We start from the raw sequence: 17,500 nt of genomic DNA on the forward strand, positions 1-17,500 counted from the left end.
GTGCATGCTACAGCCCAATATGATGTTCCGGGGCAATTATGACGAATTGCTCTTTAAAATTGAAAATCATTAAAATGCCTTAAGCATTTGAATAAAGAGTTGCACATGGATGAAGTTAAAAAAAACGAAAAAACACTTAATAATATAAAACATTTGCTTCCCAATATATTAATATACCAAATCTCCGAAAAAGCCTTAACCTCCACACATAAATTCATTAATTCCACCGCCCCCAACACAGACGATGAAATGGCCAACAGTCGTCAGCTTGCAAAGGACACGCCAGCCGAACTAGCGATGGCGTCGTTCTCCCCCACAAACCTAGTCAGCATCCGGCCAGGCGTTCACTTTTCCAATCCATTAAAGCACCTTTCACGGCATTAAGGCTCACACATTCGCACGAAATGGTTCATGCAGAAAGTCTCATTAATAATCGACTGTTCAACATTTCCACCCCCTCCTGAACTGCCAGCCACAAAACGCAACCGAAAATCAACTTCTTTCCAAATCCCCAACTACTGCTACCACTGATGCTGCTGCTCCTATTCCCTGTCTGCCCCGCTCTGTGAATAATGAGAACCAGCAGCAAGCAAGTGACCAAGGGGCTCACATACACCCGGACCATTACCACGAACCCGGTAATGATCGAACACTTAGCAACGGCGGCTCCTTTGCTATCGGTTGCAACAGGACTGTTGCGTTGCGACCCGTTTGGTAAAGCGTTAAATGGCGACCGGCCATCGAGTGAGTGCGAGTGGCCGTGGTTCGCCCCGTCCAATGCCGGGCGCAGTCATTTGTGGGTTTTCCGGTGGTGACAAGTGGGTTGCATGGTAGCCACCGGTTGGTTTCCGATGAATACATGGAATACCGGGAATACATTGGGCCAACGCAATGTGACCAGAGCAAAGATCAGCCTCTAGGTGCTGTTGGAGTTTTGGGGGAGAGTCAGCGAAAAGCACGATTGGTCACCATCCCCAAAAGGCAGCCTAATGACTTTGCCAAAGTGACGGCGACGTTGGCTGCTTCGGGAGTCGGAAGCTGATGAAAGATTTATTTCCAAATCAGCGACAGCCGCCGTGTCGACAATCTGCTCCTTGAGTCCTCCACCTCCCTGGGCCGATCCGTTGCTTAATACATCAGGGCCAAGTCACGGTCTAGCCCGCGTTGACATCCACGCCGTATTCCACGTCGTGGCCGATCGGAACCGTTCGAAGCCGTTGGGCCATTAATTATTTCGGAGTGCTCGGAGCCCGAAAACCGATTAGCTAAATGGTTTCCGTGCCCGAAAGGTGAGATGTTGTAACCTCCGTGCACCTTCCTCTGCACTCTTCTGGAGCCCTTCAAACGCTGCTGTTGAGGCTGCTGCGGACAGGAGGGAGTTTTCCCTTCACGACACGTTCCCTACGTAGCGACAACGTACGAGACGTGTTAAAGGCCTCATTATCGCCGTTCCCGAGGACACGAGTTTAGTTCCGGGTAGTGGCCGATTACGTTTCTGTTCCGGTTTCATCCGGTGGTGGACATGGGTTTGTTTTTTTTACAATTTAATAATCGATCCATCTGGAATGGTCAGCAGCAGGCAGCATGTGGAGATTAGATTAACTTGTTAGCCACCAGATTGGTGGCCGACACATCAAAGGCATTGCATTGGCTAGCTGCTGCTGCTGCTCCTTCTTGACCTTCACAGCCCGTTAACTCGAAGAAATCGGACACAACACAACATTCCTCAAATGGTGGCAAACGAGGAAGAAAACTATGCGGACAATTTGGAGCATGCTTCGAACTTTGGTGACGTACGCACCATCTGTGCGAAGAGCTGCAAAAATATCAAAAACCTCCACCACCACCACCGGGGCCGACGCCACCAAGGCCAGACATCCATCTCCCCCCGGGGGTGGTAGCGGTCCCAAGGCTAACGAACCGGTTCAGAAGTAAATACATCCTAATCATGCCCCATGTTGACAGCCTTGTCATTTGTCATCCCCTTATTTGAGCCCGGTTACCAACACAGCGCCACTCGGCATGGCGTTGCCGGTGGGGTGCCCACCAGTGGCGGTCGGTCAAAACTTTCCCGGTTGACCGATTTTTCCATTGCTCCGCCCAGGGGCCCCCCGGCATGTCCTCCTGTGCAGCTGCTTCTTGGCGCTTGGGCGCTGTTTGCTTTGGAATTTAGCGTTTACCCAAAGGGATCCACTTACTTTCCACCTCGAAAACTTGGAACCCACCCAGACGGGGGAGAGAGAGAGAGAGAGAGTGGCAGAATGTCGAAGGGAAGCAGGGAGCCGCGACCCGAACAGAGGGCGACGCTATCCCCAGGGCCGTTTTCGTTGTAAGCCAATTCGGTGCGCGGCTGCCCTTGGGCCTCGAGTAGTGGCGATGGGAGCCAGCAGATGTCTCACTGCTCATGCTCGCTGGCGGTGGCCACTGGTTTCGATTTCGATGCCAGTAGACGCACTCGGTGGAGCTTTCGCTGACAAAATGGGGTCACTCGGAAAAAGGTCATTTCGAGAGATATTTCTGTCAGCTTCCAGTGGGCGGAAGAAGCGGCCTCCGATCCAGCGAAATGGATGTAAGGGGTGTTTTGATTTCGATTGTGTTCCCCTTTACTTCCTTCGCTTCCCTTCTACTCCTCTCCTTAATCGAGTTAGCTTCGAAAAGGATTCACGGCAACACGGGAACCATGTCCGACACCGGGACACCAGCAGCGGGCGCTTGGACTTTGGATTCGGACAGATATAAATAGGAACATGTTCCGGCTCGAAAGAGGTGACAAAGGGCTGGCAGAGAGTGGTCGGGGAAATCGGAATCTCATTCCCAAAAAGTTCTGCTTCATTTTCGTGTCCACTCGAACCTCCTGATAAGCATCAAGTGGTGCAGAGGATATTAACCATTCCCGTAATTAGTTTTCCCCACCCGGTGGATGGAGGGAATTGGTATCGAAACTTCTTTCATCCGGACATTCCCCTACAAAACAAACGAAAAAGATAAGGAAGAAGAGCAACCTGATGCTGGCGGTGAGATTCGAGGAAGGATGTTTGTGACGGATTGTGACGTTGCTGTAAAACTTTCCCATACACTTCGGACACCAAGCGACCCAGACCAGCAGCTCTCGAGTAAATTGATTTTTATCGAGAAAAACCCCATCGTCGAGAGTGAATGTTCCGGTTTCCGCTATTCCCGGCACGCTGCTCGCCATTGTTTGCGTTTCAGCTGGTGTCTGATGGGATCCGTTTCGATGACAATTGGAAGACAGTTGGTGGTGTCCATGCGCTACCGTGCGCGTAATGTTCCAGAGAACCAAATGCGCTTCAGTTTCCACGACGAGCAATGGATGCCTTCATCACTTGGCAAAACGAAAATAACACCGTGGTCTCGATCTTCATTCGCGTCTCACGAGGAATGCACCTAAATTATGCTCTATGGTTGCATCTCCCACCATGGGACGAGTCACAAATTGTGTTTTCACACGTTCTCACCGTTGTCTCGGCGACGCTGGATGCCAGTATTATTGTGGTCCAGCCAAATGAGCTACACTCGCTCCGGGCACATCAAGTGGACACACACAAGCATACACAGATCGCACACACCTTGTTTGTGCGCCACCTTCTCACAAACGCAGACATTATTTTAGCGCGATATACGCGTCGCGACGTCGCGAACGCGTTGGCATCACCCACCACCAGATGGATGCTGGTCTCGGCTGGCTGTGCTGCTCAACGATGCCGTACACAGACCGTTGCCAGGCTACTGAAGTGGTCCTGGAGTAGGTGGGTGGTGTTTGCACTGCACGGATGCAGCATCGTTTGCCCTGGAGCCCATTGCATGGGATGTTTATGCCACGCGAGCACCTTCCTTCGAGTATGTCTGCACAACCGTGGGCTTCATTTGCTGCTGCACCGAACCCATTGCTGTGCGAACTCCCGTAGCTTGTAGTGGCCATGGCAACTCTCGTCGTCCATTCTTCGCATTTAGCGGCAGCCTCCGGCGGAAGGCGCAAGTGGGTGGACGCAGGGTGGCCCTAGCAACTCCAAACAAAGCAAACCAGCGCCCTAATTAAAAGCAAAACTTTTCGAGTGGCTTTTTCAAAATATCTCGAGTATTTGAATGTTTTAATTGCTTTTATAATGCGATTGCTGCACCGCACTGCGGTCTACACGATGCCGGGCAAAAGGGCACGTAATGGGTTTGTCGTGGTGCCGCGACAGTCATACCGCGTCATACGGCCTCCCGTTTGTGGTCAATTTGCTGCTCCACCTTGCTGGTGTGATGCACATTTGTTGTTGTCGTGTGAAAAGGGGAGCAGCTATACAGCGCGAGCGAGCTCATTATATGCTCTAGCGGGGTGAACAGTGCTTCCGATTCTTTCGTTTATAATAATTCAAGTTCTGTTGGCACAGGTTAAGCGTCCGATTGTAGCGTCCGATTTGCACAAATGCAAATAAGAAAGTGAAAAGGGATAAAAAGCTTTTTGCAACTTGTGGTCTTCGAGAGGTTGCGGTCTCGAGAGGAAACCCCCCAAACTCCCAGCAGTACGGCGAATGGTTGAATAATTAAGACTAAACTCCATCCAGTGTTCAGCTAGGCCCCGGGCTGCTGAAACAGTCCCATTCCCGGCACAATTTCTATCGATCGTAGCAATTTGTTAAATTTTGAACCATATTGCCGGACATTTTCAGTGGGACCGGGAATGTTCTTCCCTTTTCCGGGAACACTCGGACCCAGACCGCAGCCGCTCAGTGTTCCATTAGTGCCAACCCCGGGAAGGTGGACGATATGGCCAAAAACCACACGGTGCAGAGACGTGTGCCCACGAGGCGAACGGGCAGTAGCCATATGGGCATCGAGGATGCTACACTATAAAACGTTTTGTGTTAATTATTCGCCTTCGCCAGAGCACTTCTCGAACAGAAACGGCTGGGCTGAGCAGTGGGTTCAACGGAGAAGAGTGTTTGGCTTTGAACGTTCCCCATGGGGCCATGATAGCGACTAGGCACTCATCCCGTCCAAACCGATGGCGAAAAGGGGCAGCACACCGAGGGATGAACACTCAAAATTTTATTAGTGTGGCCATCCGACGGCGCTGCGCTGGATAGAGTGCCCTAGATGGAACCCTGGATGGAGACTGGATCGCTGGAGCACGGCTACTGATACTGAATCCTGCTCTAGATTGCTAGTCGTTATTCTTTATCGTTTGCAGTTCGAGCAGCGTTCGAGCTATATACGGGACGTGATGCTTTAACCGCCAGCAAGCAGGTACAGCCGCCACAAACCGTTGCCTCCTCGCTGAGAGGAATGGAAGTGATTCCTGGGAAGTTGAAATCGTCTTTTTTCGCTGTTGCGACAAATCAAAACAATCGCATCGCGGTAATCTGTAGATCGATCGAATTAAGAACGGAAATCATAGAAAAAAACAGATACTGCCTCATTACTAGACATCACAACCAACACGCACCCGTAAACGTTATCCATCTTAGGCAAATCCTGGCGTATCAATCCGGTCCACTGGACGACGCCAGCAACCACAATTCATATCGCTTAGCAAACCATTCCTTCCGTGGTTGGCGATGCGCAATGGACAAAGGAAACAAAATCCTCGCTCCAGCTTCCCGCTGTATCGATTGTCGATCGATGTCAGTCCTCTGGGTACGGACTCCGACCGACAGCACTGGCAATGGTGGCAGCATTCCAGCAAAGTCATCCTGGGATGCAATGGGATTAGCCATGTCTGGGTAATCTTGGTCCGTCCGTCACCGTCTCCTCTCCCGGAGTCCTGGTCTTTAGTCTAGAAAAACGGCAAAAGGCAAACGTGCAACGATGCGGCTCCTATGTTGCGGTTTTCGTTCCCCGCTGTCCGCTATCCTGACGTTTTGCCCGGAGCCCCAAAGCCGATTACAATCAGCTTTCCATTTCGGAAGTGATGCGATTGCAGCATCATCTCGCTATCGCCATCTTGCGACCATCCGGTTTCTCGGTCTTCTATGCATTCCCTTTACCTGGTGGTGTTTGGTCGATGATCGAGGCTAGGATGAGGATGACTGGGTTGGGCTTTTAAAGGCTAAACGTCCATCATTGTCCGGTCCGGCGAATATTGGAGAGTGCTGGAGTGGAAAGCCAGCACTGGATGGGGAGGCCCTGATTTAGCCCGGGAGCATGTTGCTTTTGGAGAGCAATTAAAAATGGTTGGAATTGATTTTTAATGTTTACTTCGGATGCCCATGGCAATCATGTTATGCTCACGAGTATAAATTGCTTTGTTTGTGTTAAAATCAAACCATAAAAAGGGGATTCTATGCGAATACTGTAAGGGATCATCGTAGTGCTATCGCTTACGCCAATGTTAGAAGCTCCGACTTCGCTCGAAACAACCCAAAACACAAGCATAGAATCGCTCTCACCTGTGAACAAGGACCATCACACCGAAGAATTCACACATACAATCTAAGGAAACCGAGTGACGGATAAAGATACAGAGCAAAGTCTTGGACGGCCAGTCTGGGACCTATAGACAGATGGACGACGCTCCGAGGAAGGAATAAAAATGGATAACTTCCCAGGATCACCTCTTAAGATCCTTTTTAGACCACCCTTTTTCCTAAAATCTAGAATCTCATCCAGGCCGGGCAATAAAAGGAAATAAAAATCCCATAAAAAGAAGGGCTCAGATCCCTCCAGAAAGCTCCCTTTGCAATCCTTCTGCTTCCTTTAGTATATTCTTAAGCCCGGAATGGGGTGGGAGATCGTCTCTCTAGAGAGCACGGGTGCAGCGAACCGGAAACGGATACTCTGCCACTAAGGGTACGGCGAGGCATAATTTGCTGCCAAATATACCGTGAAATATTGTTTCCGCTGAAGTGATCCCAACATCAAAAGCCTCGTCCGTGCGCAGAAGTCGGTTGCGGGTGGTCTCCCACGAAGGTCAGTTTGGTATCGGCACCCCAGCACCGGAAACTGATGAAACGTCAGAAAACATTATCGTTGCCGTGAGTTGTCTGACGGGAGTGCGATATGTCCGGTGTGCTAGTGAAGTCCAACGGGATACGGAGCGGTCCCAAGAGAAGTGAAGCGAAGGGTACGGTGGACTCTTCATCGTGGATAAAGTCCGCGTCTTCCTTCCCGTCTCGTCTCGCAACTCTCCAGAGAATCTCGAATATTCGACCATCCATCGCGGGCACAAGGCATCATTCATCGTTTGCGTGGCGCTTGTTTGCTTTGAGGATCTTTCAAACATGGACAGCTGCTCCATTCTGACGCACATCCTGCGTGCGGGTACGCGTGCCATCACGGAATCTCCTGAGACAAGCGAACGAAAGAGGGAAATTTGTGTGGAAAACTGGGAAGGAAATCGAACACAGAACCCCCGCGCAAGCCACAGGCGTTCGTGTTATTTTTGATTTTCCTGTTCCCGGTTTTCGGAGAACGCTCCCCATCCAGAGAGAGGGTTGGCGAGAGCTAGGTGCTCGCACACATACTTGCCAAGCGCGTGAAGACATTTTCCAAGGATTTCAAACAAAGACGGAGCAAGGAACGTGAGAGAAAGAGAGACACACGCTGCGAGGGCTAGACTTTGGCTCGCATCCTTAATGTTTTCATTCCGGGCACCATTCGCGGGCACCGAGGGTTTCCCGGTGCCCTCGGGCAGCAACGTCGTCAGCCTTTTTCGGTGAAGGTGACGCGGGATAGCATTTTATGCAAGCACATGAAATTTCATTTTTTCCTCCACCTCTCTGTTTTTCGCTCTCTCTGTTTTCCACGCTCGCTACATACACGAAGTGCGACGACCTCCTTTCCGGGTGGTGGAAGAGGAAGATGGAGGGGGTTTGTGAAGTTGATCGAGGCTTCGCGTCGCTTGAAGGCATCGTTCGTGTCGTATGGACAAATAAAATCAATCAACCCACCGACCGGCATGAAACAAAGAACCCCCCGGCGGGCGGTGGGGAAAACTCACGTCACGACAGTGCGGTCGCCTTCAACCACACGTCATAGACAGCAACCGCTGCGTGTGTGGCCCCAGGACCCGGGTGATGAATAAATTTCAAATCTAATGCGAAAGCTTAACGGATTTGAGCCCCAAGCAATCGAGCTATAATTCTATCCGAGCGTGTTCGCGACCATCGAACGCGATGGTGGCGTTTACGGAGAAAAATTCCCTGGAAACTCTGATATGGCTCGAGGCGAATCTCGAGACGATGATGAACCGTGAAATCGAACGTGGTTGTGCCCACCGTTGGGTTGGAAAAACAATCCAATCAAAGCCTCATTTAATAAATCAGTTTACAGCAACCCTGCGGTCGCGTGAAAATGGATGTAACATCCAATTTGTTATCCTCCGAAGGTCTTGGGTTTTGGGTAGTTTGTTGATTAAAGCAGTTGCTACTGCTTCATCTTGGGCTCGAACTTGTAATGCCGATTACAAAATGGGATCTTTAACAGGAAGATGAAACAGGACGCTCGTTGGCATCTCTCTCTCCCTTGGCAGCAGCAGCAGCTTCGCTGGAACACACGTCAAACAAAGGAGCGTGCCTTGTAGCTTCCGGTACACCATTGAGGGCTACTTCCCTTTTCCGTTTCGTTGCCCTTCATCACAATACGTCTCCTAAAGCGCCATAACGAAGCGAACGAATACACAACTAAACAATCGTGCACGTAGAAAGTACAGAGAGATGATGATGATGATGATGTTGTAAACAACAAACCCAAACAGGTGGAAAAGATGATAACGGAGAGCGAGAACGAGAACGAGAGCGAGAGAGAGAGCTCTGTAACCTCCAACTCCACCCTAAAATGCCACCCTGTGAGTCTCTGGTGGGCTGGCCTTGGTAATTACAACTTTTAATCTCCCCACGCCACGCTTGGCTAACTTCCAGTTCCGTCGAGGTCAGACCGACGGTTCCACGAGGGACTCATATTTGCCATTCTTGCACCCACTCCTCCGTTTGTATGAACCATGGCATACGCCTAGCCATCCGTCGCATGGCAAATGTTTGATAAATTGTTGCCTAAAGCTCCCTCCGCCGAGTGACAGGGAAAGGGGGGCCGGCAATGAGAACACCGGGGACACTGACTAGAGGTCAAAATTAGGCTTTCGCCAAAATCACGTCGATTACGCAACAAAGAGCGATCAGAGTGTCTCGCTCGCCTCCCCCCTAGGGGTGGGTCTCTTCATTATTATTTTCTTCCGCAACATTGCTCCAGAGCCAGCCACCCAGCCAGCCAGCTCAGAGCCTGGCATTCCCGGGCGAAGACTAGCAAATCGTCGCTTCCTCGCTTGAAATGGAGCAAAAAGACGCGGTGTGACGCCTTGGACCACTGGTGGCGGTGGTCACGTTGATGATGGAAGTTCACCGAACGATCGGAGATCCCGGACCGGAGAAGCGACGGTGTGAACTGGCCTTCACGGAACGCGACACCGACCGGCCGGCGTAATTTATTGGATCTATGTAAATGAACGGGCGCAAAAGCAGCATAATGCGATTGGATTGGTGGTCGCGCAAATTCGTGGAATCGACCCACGGACCGACCGACCAAACCGTGACAAATGGTTCCGTTCCGTCTATCGTGGCGCGTGAATCGCCATCGTTTTTCCGCAGTCTTTTTGTCCGCTTTGTATCTCGTTTGATCAACGCGCTTTTCCCGTGCCGGGAATGGAAGTTAAACATGAAAATCAATTTGTGAAACGTCCTGCGCCGGGAACGCACCAGGGCCAATCCCAGGCCCCAGGCCCCAGGCCCACGTCTCTTTTCCACAAAGGCTAAGGATCGGTGAAATTGGTATTGCGCGTGTGGTATCAACGGCACACCGCACACCGCCCACGATATAATGCATAAATTGATGATCCAATTCAAATGCTGTGCGGGCTTCATCGCGCTCCGGTTGGTCGCAATTTATGCACATTCTCCAGTTGCCTCCCTCCACCGCAAGGCAAGAATGCTAACTAATTCGGTGAACAAATCGAACATGAGCCCCGGGCACGAGCTCGCTTCAGCCTCGAGCCTTGAGCCGTGTGTTGTTGTGCTTGAGTATTAGCATAAAGGCAGGAATACACGAAGCGTAAACTCTCGTATAAACTCAGAATGTAATGCCAAAAAGTTTACGCTTCGTGTGGCAGGCATAATCGCATAAAAGTTTATACCGAAACGTCAACTGCAATTACATTCGTGCACCAGCAATTACACTATGCTATTACATCAATTACATGTGTTTCTGGCCACAAAAAACATAAATCGACGAGACAAGTTGATTTCTGAACATCTTCTTTAATATTTTAAGATGTTTTTACTGTATATTAGCGATTGTAGAACATTGAATCCATCATAACGCTACGCTTCATGTTGGTGCTAAGTTTACGCTTGCTTTTACGCTCGGATTTACGCTCCGCGGGCCTATAATCTTTTTGACATAAGTATAATCTTTTTGGCATTACACTCTGAGTTTATACGAGAGTTTACGCTTCATGTATCCCCGGCTTAAAGTTTTTCCTTTTTGTCGTTGTTATCATTTAAACTGAAAATCCTGTTCGTCGACAACATGATCGTGGGGGCACATCGTGCCATGCCAAACTTCGTCGAATCGACAGCACGACACCGGATGAATGTGAAGCTCTCGTGCTGTGTTGTTGTATGTTTGGTAGCCGTTAGCAACCGCCATCTTCGAACTGGTTGGGGGCTTCGTACATCCGTGCTGTACGGGCCCCGGGGCCTGTAATCTATACGCGTTCTCGGACTAAGGATTCACACTGAGGCCTTTCCTAGTAGCTCCTTTGGCACCGTTCTAGCCCGCATAAATCCGCGAACGTGCCACAAACGAGCTGCACCTTCATTCATATTCATAAGCGTTAGCATCTGAATGCGCTTCTGTGAGCCCGGGAGTCTCACAATTCCCAGAAACGGTTGTGAAACGGATTGCTCTGCCTTCATTACGAAGACGGCAATCGAAGCGCGAGACAATAAGAAACCGTAGGAAGATGAGCGAAGCTTTCACCTACTAGCGTGACGAAAGTTAGCTGCTCCTTCTCGCACCGGGCGTGTTGTGATTGTAAATTCATGTCCAACGGAGGAAAATAATCCTTTTCGGTGGCCATTGCTTTGGGATACCGGCAGCCTGCCTGCCGGAAATGGATCCACGGAGAGTTTGAGAAGCTACCGGGAGCTTACTGTGCGAGAAATACACCGAAACTAAGCACCAAACGACCGGCTCAACGAACTCAACACGCGATAAGACCTCTAAGCACCGCTGGGTATATCATTTTGTGAACAATGCTAATGCAAGCGCCCGTATGCACAACCAGCATGCAAGCATTCGCAACACGATTTACGATTGTTGCATTCATTCACTCGGACCACCGCGGGCACGGTTGCCAGGAGCCCCTTCTCTCCCGGAAGGATTGTTAACACAACAATGGAAAAGTTGAAGGCCCACCCTCACGCCCACCCCCTTGCACACCAGCATTATCATGAGTAACATCTCCGTACTGTCAGACTGCCACCAGCATTACGAACTCCATTTGTTGGCTTTCAACGGAAGAGTCCACGCTCGAGCCGAGGGTAATTTAGTAACGCGGAAAAGCGGAAAAGCTAAGAGAGTGGGAGTGGAAAAAAAGGATTCCATTTTATTATCCAACCGGTCTGCGTGGTCCGTGAGATGCGCCGCACCCCGTAACCCGGCATTTTCATTGTCTAACTCGCACTCGCAGTCGCACTCGCGGGGAACATAAAGGCGAACGAGTTGTTGACGGCTTTTCGCTGGCTTTTTGCTTGGCACGTTCTGCTGCTGCTAGCTGACTGGCACCGATGAGGCCAATGCTGAATTATGCTTATCCGCGAGGTGGTGAGCAAGTTTTTGGATAAATCAAAACAAAAGCCCCAGTACTGTGTGGCTGTGTCGGGAAAAGGGCACTCAGAAAAGGGCACCGAATCACGACATTAGTGTTTTTGTGTTGATTTTTGAGGTGGAATAAAGGAAGAGAAACCGGCAGAGAGAGAGAGCGAATGTGAGAAATCAAATAAATCAGCGAGCTAACGCAAATAGCGAGCGCAGTTCCTGGTTCTCAGCTTATTACTTTCTTCTTTCCGTGACGGGGGGGATTTTTGTCCGAATGCCTTCGAAACGATCGTCAAATCGGACAACGGCGGCAGTAAACAGAAACAAAAAAAAAAGGAGGCAACAGACAGTAAGGAGCGTCTTTCAACCCCCGGCCCCCCCCGGCACAATCGGAGGATCAGACCGTTCGTCGTGTGTATGCGTTGCGTTTACGAGCGCTACATTACCGAGTTACGAGCGCGTTAATGCCAACACAAATCCTTCTTTGCACGTCCCGCCTTTTAGTCCCCGTTGGCCTACATGGGTCGATCATAATAAAAAATATTTTCATTTGTTTACGCAAAAACACTCCCAAACACACACAGCAACACGCCGGCGAACGCGGGCTTTGGTCGAGCGGTACTAGTAAACCTTTCGTTATGATTCATTAAAAGCAATTGCCGAGCCGGTTCGCGCTCGCCCAAAAGAACCGCGTGCGCACGCGGCCGAAATGGGAAAATAAACATAAATTTTCCCGGCTCCAAAATTGGCCAACGGATGATGGAAATGAAACTGTAAGACGTTTTGCCGGTGATGAAGCATTGTGGTTTTAGTGTCTTCGCCCTGGCTTCGGCCAATCTTTGACCAATAGCTGCGTTGCCTGTCATTTGATTTTGGTTTTGGCGTTGTTTGAGAAAATGCTGTCCAAGTGCTGGCCTTCGGTAGAACGTGCTAGCTAGCCTCTTGTTCCTTTGAGAGTCGCAAATTGATTAAAGCTGGAAGAAAGAAAGGTTCCTCGAGTGCCGCTCGACGAAAAGAAAACACTTCACTTGATCCACTTGGTGATGGTTTTATTTTTAAATACGAGAGAAGTGGTAGCTCGTAGCGATCTGAAGTATCCTCCCGCGCCAGACACCGTGCTGGTGCACTCCATGCGGAACATTCACTCTCGGTACGGATCCTTCACCGCTGGGGTCAATAAATAAAATAGCTCAACCTTTTTCGAGATTGGCCGTTGCAAACCAACTGGCCGGTAGGGAGAATGAAAAAAAAACCCGTCGACCTTCTCATTGTCTCTCACACTCTCTTCCTCGGATCTCTCTCTCTGTCTGGCCACTTGTTGAACCGACGCTCATAAGTCACGCGTCCGGTGGTGAGGTGTCCGAATGCCGGCTGCTGGACCCTTGCGCTCATCGTTACGGGAATTTGATTTATTTTCGTACCACTCTCGCACTGTACGACCGCTTCATCATGCTCCATTTGCACCGTGGCCCTTGCCTCTTTCCACCACCTGCGCCCCAACTCTCCTTTGACCAACTTGTGTCTCGTGTTTATTTTATTAGAGCGCCAATCACGGTTCTGTCGGCCAAGGGCAGACTCGGGACTCGGATCGGAATCGGTTCAAGGGGTGTTTGTTCTACTGGCCGGCGCCACCACTTTGTGCTCCGGTTCCCAAAAGGGTAGCCGATTTGCAATCATGAAATGCATCCTGAGGCAATGACCAAGGGGCGCCGTCGGACTATGCCTCAGAGCAACTGGCTACGGGTGAAGGAGAACGATTCCAGCAGAATCGTGGTTGTCAGGGTAATGGTTTGTCACATTTGAGCATGATAATGGCCATTCAGATGGTCTTTCAAATGGTTGTGTGATGTTTTGAGTAGAATCGCTTGAGAAAAATTGGCACTGCAACAAGAAGGCTAAAAATGGTTGCGTTTATCTAAAAACGGGGGCTTGATTGCGACTTTAATCAAAACTGAACTGAATTCGTGGGTTGTTCGGAATGAATTAAATTTCACTTTTCTCCGTTTTATTCGCCATGAAAAACGTGAAAGGAGGAAAAATGTTTAATTTATTATTAAACACTGCAACTCATTCTAAATCGTAGCGTATTGATCTCCAATTTTATAATATTTTTAGTTTAAAATGTTTAAATGCCCTTGTTCTTCTCTTTTCAGCCCATCGATTAAACTTCACTTGAAATCTTGTCTATAATTTCCCAGTTCGTTTGAATGAACGAAGTTATTAATTGATGAGATGAAAATATCTTATATTCTTTTTTGAATTTAAAATAATTATGATTGGATATTATAAAACAAGGAATATTACATCGTAATTGTTTAAATATAACGTAATTTTCTTAAAAAGGCCTTTTTGGTAGTAAGTTGAAATCTAAAAAGTCTCCCCTATACAGTCGATTATATTCAGTAAATTTGAATGGTATCTCGAAGACATTAACGTAATATTTCCTTGATTCAAGCAAGTGCCACGCGCGGTCAGCATGCGATATTGAGAGACAGTTAAAGTCGGCAATAGAACTTATCCTTATCACCCGCTCTCTGCGTAGGAACTCCAGACTATAAGAAATCGAAGTTCATGAATAATTCTGGAACGGTTACTCGCTACTGGACCGTCCCGATCGTACCGAGAGGTCGCAATAAAGCGGAACATATCGATAGGATAGTCGGTGGATTTGATTTTCGCTTCTCCGTTCCACATTTCACGGAGTCCCGTAGAAAGCTTCACCCCGGAGCAGCAGCAGCATCAGTACCGAGTAAGCCGTTAGCAATGATGGCGGTACATTGGCGTAGGAAAATTGTTCGATAACACTGCTGGCCAGCAGCCGTTTGCCTGGCACAGAGCGTAAAGTACGCCGCTAGCATAGGGTAGCAGAACGAGGACGGCCAGCAAGGACATTGACATGAATTTCCGTTTCTGCTTTCCTGCTGGCACGTTCTCCCCGTGCGGGTTCATGAAAGGTTGAAGCTCCTATCCACTCCATCCGCATGCCGACCTTCCGGGCGTGTCCGGACGTGTCGGTGGCCGCGTTGAAGGCGACGAAGCGTCGTACAACTCGGAAGTCTGCAATGTTTTTTTCTTTTTTTCCCCCTACGTTTCGTTCGTATCTACGTCAATGTGCGAGACACACGAAGATAATCCCGGATTGTTTACCAGTCCCAGTGCGTGACTCGGTGCGAGCCATGGCATGTATGACGATGCGCACGTCGCCGTTCGTCGATGCCATGGGAGTTGGGAGGACTATTGTGGAAAATATTTTGGTCAAACCGATCACGCCGAACTGGGCGTGAAGATAGCTGTGGAAGGCCCCCGGGTGGTGAAAGGTATTGGTGGGTAAGCTAAATGGTAGTGACGTGAATCTTGATAACTGCCAATCTCAAGATACTGCCACTCGCTCGCTGGTGTTGCCTGTTGCTGCTTCAGTTTCGGTTTGTGAATCAGGATTTTTGGTTTTTCTTTTGGTGCGTTGGTGTCACTGCCAACCAGCCACCAGCCAGTTGCTCTGGTATGCTGCGTGCCGTTCGTAGGAGTTGCGTTAGATAAGACAGTCATGGTGTCAATTATCTTGATTATGCGAAGGTTAGCGATAGGATGTACGTATACGCTGGATTCGGGGGCATTCGAGTATTGTATTGGCAAGGTTTTGGTGCGGATCGAAGGCCGATAGAACGAGACCTACTACACTGAATAAAGATTACCCATCAAGCTTCAAAGGACATTCGTGGCCACACATTATGTTTCTTCAAAATGTCATTCTATTTCTTCTTTAATTCTTCTTTAAGCTTATTGAAAACTTGAAGCCAAAAAGGCTACGGATACGGCATTTGTGATCCTTTTAACTAGCAATTCGAAAACACTTAGCCAGCCTGTGCTTGGCAAACTCAAAAACGCTCATAACGAGCCTCGAGGGAAATTGGAAATTCTCACCCTTCCAATTTGGGTTCCTCCCCGCCCAAACTTTCATCACACGATGACGATAAACATTATCGTCGTCCATCGAGAAATAATGAGGCGACACACACGCGCAACTTAGCGCTGGAGGGAGGGATGTAAAATGTCGGAACCCGAAACCGGTTACTTCATCTAACCTTTCCCTCCCCAAACCCCCCGCGCTCTGACGATAATGGGTTTTGATGGAAATTTTGGTTTAACCTTTGTCCCCATCCAGATCCGCCCTTCTCCTTTCGCAAACCGCACCACGCAGACGGCACATATGGTGGGTGTCTCCAGGCAGCAGCAGAAGGTCAATTTGTTTTCTTCGGCCGACCGGTCTCTCTGGCTCGAACGATGTTCGATCATTGGAATCCCATTGGCCCATCGTGTATAAGTAATGCCCCGAGAGAGAGCAGCAGAGAGAGCGGGGGCGAGAGTGACCCTTTTTCCCACCTTTATTGGACGTTAAATGATCGATGGAGACCAGGGATTCCGAGCGATGGTACGAACGCAAGGAACTACTGAGTGTTACGTTACAGCGGACTGTTTAAATTTAGGGCAAAAGTTAGTGAGACGTGAACCGGATAACAGGAGGGAACATGTTTTAAAAGCATCGATATCAACATGGAATGTTTTTGTGAATATTTAGCAACCAGTTAGTGGTGAATAGATAGATCCTTTAAGAAAACACAACACTCTTGGAAAAGATCTTTGATGTAATTCATAAACGGTATAAATGAGCAATCAGCATCTCCATCATCGCAAGTGCCGCCAACCACCAACCAATCATCGATTTCTCTGCTCCACTCGGTTGGGGACTATTTCTGAGCGGCAACCGAGATTTTGCAAATTACTTCCTCTCCCTTGGGCATGAATTGGTCCGTAGCATCAGCAGCAACTGATGCAGATTTCCTTCGATTCCTCTCGTTCCATTTATAGGCCAGCGGGACAGCAAACGGGAAAGGTTGGTTCAGGGTTTGGCCAGATCGATCAATCGATGCCGGTGTCCACAGCCTATAAATAACCATCTCGACGTCCACACCTGGCCGATGGAATGGTGCCAGCGCTCCGGTTGTGCGATTCCGTTCCGTCGTCTGCCTTCATTCGAGATGACATACTGCGGTTTCTCGACTGCGGTTGTCGTATCGTGAAGGACCCTGACGGGGCCTGTTGCTTTTGTTTCCACCCTGCTACGCTGGAGCAACAGGATGTGTACCGTCGGGATGGGCTTTTTGGTTAAGAAATTCGAGCCCCAACGTGTTCGAAGAATCCACCGAAGAGTGGCCACGTTGGTGTCATAACGTTTGAACCACCTGTCAGGGCTAATATTCGCCAGAAGAATGGTGGATGGTAAAGCGGGAGATGAAGGAGGTGTCATGCTTCTCCTCGTGCTTGGCAGAACGACAATTCGTGAAAAGCCAGCCCAATCGTAATCCATAAAAAACGCCTGCCACAACCACACAAGCCACTACAGGGTGGAAGGCGGCTTCGTGACAATCGATGGCAGGGCGCACGGATCGATAAACTGGCTCTGACTTTCTGACTGGCTGGCTAAACAGCGTAACCATCGATGGCTGCTTCCGGTGGCATCGTCTCGCTCGCGTGAAACCATGACAAGGGAGCTTTGCACAAAAACACAAACACATACAAACCGGTGCGACCGATTCCTGGCCGCTACGGTGTGCAGCAGTTCCAACGAATCCAACCGACACCAACGCCAACGGCCAATGTACGCGCTCTGGAAGCAACAATCACA

General features: G+C 49.4%; 1 protein-coding gene across 6 annotated transcripts in view; it reads right to left on the reverse strand.

Annotated features, from left to right (window-relative positions):
• The window catches only part of LOC126570440 (probable G-protein coupled receptor 158), a 49,821-nt gene that overhangs the window by 25,319 nt on the left and 7,002 nt on the right, over window positions 1-17,500 (reverse strand). The gene's annotated exons all lie outside the window — the stretch shown is intronic.

Source organism: Anopheles aquasalis, chromosome 2, assembly GCF_943734665.1.
Source record: "Anopheles aquasalis chromosome 2, idAnoAquaMG_Q_19, whole genome shotgun sequence".
Taxonomy (NCBI): Eukaryota; Metazoa; Arthropoda; class Insecta; order Diptera; family Culicidae; genus Anopheles; species Anopheles aquasalis.